The sequence below is a fragment of the Monodelphis domestica genome, chromosome 8 (genome assembly GCF_027887165.1).
Source record: "Monodelphis domestica isolate mMonDom1 chromosome 8, mMonDom1.pri, whole genome shotgun sequence".
NCBI lineage: Eukaryota > Metazoa > Chordata > Mammalia > Didelphimorphia > Didelphidae > Monodelphis > Monodelphis domestica.
Window position 1 is genome coordinate 112,202,628 of NC_077234.1, and position 5,751 is coordinate 112,208,378.

The window sequence follows — 5,751 nt, forward strand, 5'->3', positions numbered from 1 at the left end:
TTCCATGTAAAAAGAATTTTTAAAAAAGTGTATCAAATTTTCTTCCTCTGTACCTTCTTTTTTGAGAAGGCAAGCAGTTTGAAATAGGTTATACATATGCAGTCATGAAAAATATATTTCTATATTTCTCTTCAAAATGGTTGGGTCCAACCAATGTCTTAGTGTCATCCTTTGACTGGGTGCACATGTGTATTATGAGAGGAAAAAAGAGACTTCTTAACTCCCTGGTAGTCCCAGAAGAGACACTTTCCTCTTGTCCCATATGATTCCTGGAATCTGGAAGATTGGCCTTTCACCTGGCCTGAGGTCAAGTCTGTTCAACCAGGGAGACCCTGAAGAAATGATGTAACCAATGTTATGAATTAGAGAGCACGAAAGAAGCTGCTCTCTCTTTGGACTTTCCTGGCAGGGCAGCTCATGTATGGTCTCTTGGCTAGTGAAGGAAGACAAGGTGAGTGGCATACTCAGATCAGCTAGGTGCCTACTCATGTGATTATGCCATTTCTCTCTCCAATCTGCTTTCCACTATCTAATAATTATAAATTAATATAAACTTTCCAGAGAATTTTAATCCCAGCATTATTTCCTTTTTATCTTTCTTGAAATATTGTTTTGCCATGTCCCTCTTTAAAAATATTTTCCTTCTGACTACAATCTTCCCAATCCACCCTCTCCTATATCATCTCCCCTGACTACATTCCCTTAGCCCCTTCCCTGCCTACTTCCCAATATTATAAGACATATTTCGATATCTAACTGAATGTGTCTGTTATTCCTTCTTTTTGAGTAAGGTTCAAGTGCTGAGCACTCCCATCCATCATCCTCTTCCCTGCAAAAGCTCTTTCTTGCAAGTTTTATGTAAGATAATTTACCTCATTCTACCTTTCCCCTCCGCCTTCTCCTGATGCATCCCTCTTTCTTATTTTTTATGTCATCTTCTCATAATTAACACATATCCATGCCCTCTAACTTTACTAATAATGATGAAGTTCCTAGGAACTACAAGTATCAACTTCCCATGTAGGAATGTAAATAATTTAATCTTATTGATTCCTTTATGATTTATCTTTCCTGTTTCTCATTTTCTGTTTTTCTTGAGTCTTGTATATGAAAGTCAAATTTTTCTATTCAAATCTGGTCTTTTCATCAAGAATCCTGGGGGGGGGGGCAAAAATCTCTTTCATTAGATATAATTTTTTCCCTCCTAGAGTATTATACTCAGCTTGGCTAGATAGATTAATCATTGTCTTAATAATAATTCCTTTGCCTTCCATATCTACAGTCTTTTAGACTGTACTTTACAGTCTAAAAGACTCTACAGTCTTTTAATGTAAAAGCTGCTCAATCTCACGTTAACTTGACTAGAATTCCACAATATTTGAATTTTTTTTCTTTTGTTTGCTTGCAATATTTTCTCAACCTGATAGCTCTGGATTTCAGGTATAATATTCTTGGTGGTCTTCAATTTGAGATTTCTTTCAGAAAGTGATATGTAGATAATTTCAATTTCTATTTCTTCCTCTGTTTTTAGGATATCAGGGAAGTTTTTCCTTATAATTATTGAAATGTAATGTTTAGGTACTTTATGATAATGGCTCTCAGAAATTTCAATAATTCTTAGATTGGTTCTCCTGGATCTGTTTTTAAGTTCAGACATTTTTCCAATTTTCTTGTTTCTTGATGTCTCACAGAGTCATTAATTTCCACTTGCTCAATTCCATTTTTTCTTTTTTAATTTAACTAATTAATGAATTAAGACTATTTTTCCAAGGTTACATGATTTATGTTCTTTCCTTCCCCTCCTCCCTTCTCCCTTCCAGAGCCGACAAGCAATTCCACTGGGTTTTATATGTGTCATTGTTCAAAACCTCTTTCCATATTATTACTATTTGTAATAGAGTGATCATTTAAAGTCAATTTCCCCAATTTTATCCCCATCAAACCCTGTGTTTATTTTGTTTCCCCAATTTTATCCCCATCAAATCATGTGTTTTTCTTCTGTGTTTCTCCTAACACAGTTTCTTCTCTGGATGTGGATAGTGTTCTTTCTCATAAGTCCCTCAGAATTTTCCTGGATCATTGCATTGCTGCTAGTAGAAAAGTCCATTGAGTTCAATTGTGCCACAGTGTATGGGCCTCTGTGTACAATGTTCTCCTGGTTTTATGCATTTCACTCTGCATCATCAATTTCAATTTTTAAGGGATTATATTTTTTCAGTGTGCTTTTGTATTTGCTCTTTTATTTAGTCCATTTACCTTTGAAGGAATACTCATTAATGAGTTTTTGTACCTATTTTTCATTTAGACAATTGAATTATGGTCAGGGTTCCCACTCCCCTGAGCCTCATGCTCTGGGTACTAGTGAGCCTCCTCCCCTTGAGACTGTGATCTGGAAATGCATATGAGCAATACAACAAAGCACCCAATGCCAGAACAAACTTCCCTATAATATACTTCTGACCCCCATCTGTAGCCTGACAGCTCTAGAAGCCATTGCCTTCAATTGACCCAAAGGCCTGCTGCTAATCTGTGGAACCACACCTCTATTCTCACCTCAGTAGTCCTTGGAAGGAAAATCTTTCACCCCATGCTTTTGTTGATTTTACTGCCTTGGAATTCATTTTGAAGCATTACTTTAAAGTTGTTTGCAGGGAAATTTGGGAGAACTCAGACTAGTTTCTGTGTTTATTCCACCATGTTGTCTCTGCTCCTCTTCCATTATGTGCATTTTTCTGGGAATTTGCTTATTACAAGATAGGGAATATGTGTATGTGTATGTGTATGAATAAGTTAAGAATGAAATGTATTTTATCAAAGCATTAAAACAGAGTCAGTGGATTTTGTTGACTAGAGCAGAAAAGATCAATATTTTTGGGAAATCACTTTTACAGTTCCTTGAAGAAAGAACTAGAGTTATGGAGAGACTTAATGCATGGTTATCAATTTATCAGTTAGGAGCCTTCCACAACAATTTGGTAAAGACTTTGATCAAGACCTAACACAGAGTGGCTGTTGTGTAAGAAGAGAGGAGAAATTCAAGAGATATGCAAATAAAAACAAGATCTGCCAACTGACTCAATATTTTGAATGGGGAATAATGACATTTAGTTCATGAAGTTGTATGACTTAAAAGAATGGAAATAGCTTAGAAATTATGTGGGAAACTCAAGGAAAAAAACAAAACAAAGAACAAGTTTATTGGGGAAGATAATATAGAGATCTATCATACTTATCACAATACATTCATATTTACTAATTCTGTGTGACTTTTCTAATCTCCCAGAAAATAAGTAAAAGATGAGGTTGTTTTTTTTTCCATTAAATATTACCTTAATGTAGGGGGTGGGAATGTTTGATAGGACAGGAAATTTTGCCTGTCCTGATTCTAATGGCTGGGTCAAGTTAGGTTGCAACTTCTGTGAGCAGCTCATTCCTACAGTCACTGTTGGTCAACTGCAGTAGAAAGTATGGAGGAATGGGAAAAATGTTGAATTATTTCACATGAAGATAATGGTAGTTGCAATGTAGACTAGATCATGATTGCCTGAATATCCACTCCTACAGGATGTATCATGACTTCTCATGCAGTACACAGCCCCCAGTTTTCAAGTTAAGTCATTTTCATTAAACTAATGAATATTGAATGCTCCAAAATTCAGGTGATATTCCAATGAACACAAAGAAAAATAAATATTTACTGAATTATATTACTGAGTACAATTTATATTAGAACATTGAGTATAGTTTTTGTGTAAATGTCTCCATATTGGGCCTTTGAAAGTTTGTGGTAAATTGGGATGATTTCAGTGAACTTGAGAAGAGCACCACACTATATGGTCAAGAAATGTCTATGAAAGAGGAAGAAAAAAATTTTCTTTTGGTCAAACTGATGCTAAAAATAAATAAATTCCCAAAAAGTCTTACATTAAAACAGTCTCTAACCTGTTTTTCTATTATTACCTGGGCAAAATGGAGAGAATTCCTGTTTTTGCTGATCCCCACCCTCTTCAGAAGCACAGAATCTTCAAGTTTCAAATGAACTGAATATTTATCTAGTTGATGAAATCATTTTAAAAAAACCTGTATTTCAACATAATTGAACTCCTTTGTAGTCCTACCTGTTTTATGTATTTAGGAATATTATTCTGAGAGAGGTTTCATAGGCTTCAGTAGACTAAGAGCCCTTATAAAACATACCCGAAAAAGGTTATAAGAACCTTGTTCTAATACAACTTGTACATGAACAAGAATATTTTTCTAGAATGTCTCTGACAACTGTAAATTCATACTTTATTTAAAGACTTCCATTGATGAAAAATCCACCACCTTCTAAGGAAGCCCATGCATTTTTTTTTTTTGCACAGGTAGACTTGTTAGTAAGATTTTCCTTGCATGGAGTCCAATTCTGTCTTTTGGCAATTTCTAGTTCATAGTATTACTTCTTTTTATTTCTATGTCCTATGAGCTTAAATTCATTTCCAAGCATTAAGGTCTTTAGTGTGTTATGCTTATTCATAATATATATGTTTATGTATAAACTTCTAGAGCCATGTGTTTGATCTTTCTCTTTCCTACCTTTCCTTCCTCCCTTTTCTCTCTGTCTGTCTTCCCATCCTGTCTGTCTTTCTCGCTCTGTCTCTGTCACTGTCTCAATCTGTTTCTCTTTCTCTATTTTACATTTGTTTGTGTGGAATTTGATTAAAAAGATGCATGAACAATTTCCCCTTCTTCTTCCGTTGTCAGTTTAAAGGGCAAAATCAGATTCATGAGTCTGTAGGCAAGTATATTTTTAATCAATTGTCAATTATTGAATAACTCTACATCCCTGGCAATTAATCCTTTCTTTGATCTCTTAGGCCATTTTGCAGAAAACCAAATGCAATTCTGAAATATCATTTTCCTTACTAGTTATTTGCTTTCTCAATCCACCTCCCCTCCTATATTCACTACTTTCCATCTGAAGAAATAATAAAATATGATAGTATTTAAACAAACCTAGTAAACTCATCAGTTTTATCTGATAGTGGTCTCATGACCATTATCTGCAAGTCTTCTTCTTTTAACCTGCTATTATCTAAATCAAAATGCTGGAGAAATTGCATCCAGTTTGATGTACCTTATTCTCATCTCACAAATGCTGGTTATCACTCCCTAGTTTCTTGCTTCAATAACAGGTGAGCACAATTTAATCTCAGTTCTGTAATGAGTCATGGCATGACTATTGTAGCCTAAGGAGATGAATAAACCAGGTTTCAGGTACAAAGTAGGGAGTCAACAAACCAATAATGAATATAACTTTAATGTTCCTGACAATCTTTATTTTTTTTTTTAATTCTTGCCCTTCGTATTTCCAACTTCCTCTGCAAACTCCTTTTACTGAGCAGCTATAGTGATGAAGGTAAGCAAAGGAGAAAAGGTCAAAGGTTATTTGTTCCAGGGAAATTGCTTTTAGCAGATGTAAAGTTGGAGGAAGTTACTTGATATTTGGCTCTGCAGCAATGGTTACTGAACAAAAGAATATGGGAAAACCTGAACTTGTGTGTTCATATGACATGAAAAAGTCTCCAATTTTTTTTTCAGGTAGTAATTTAATTTACATATTTGGAAAAATCTCACGGAGTAAATGTACTAGGTTTGTGATCATCCATCTGTTACTTCATAAAACATGGTTATGTATCATCAATCCTCTTTGAACCTCATTGTCCGTTGTGTTTTCTATGTATCCACATCCATTCATCCCCATAGACTTGA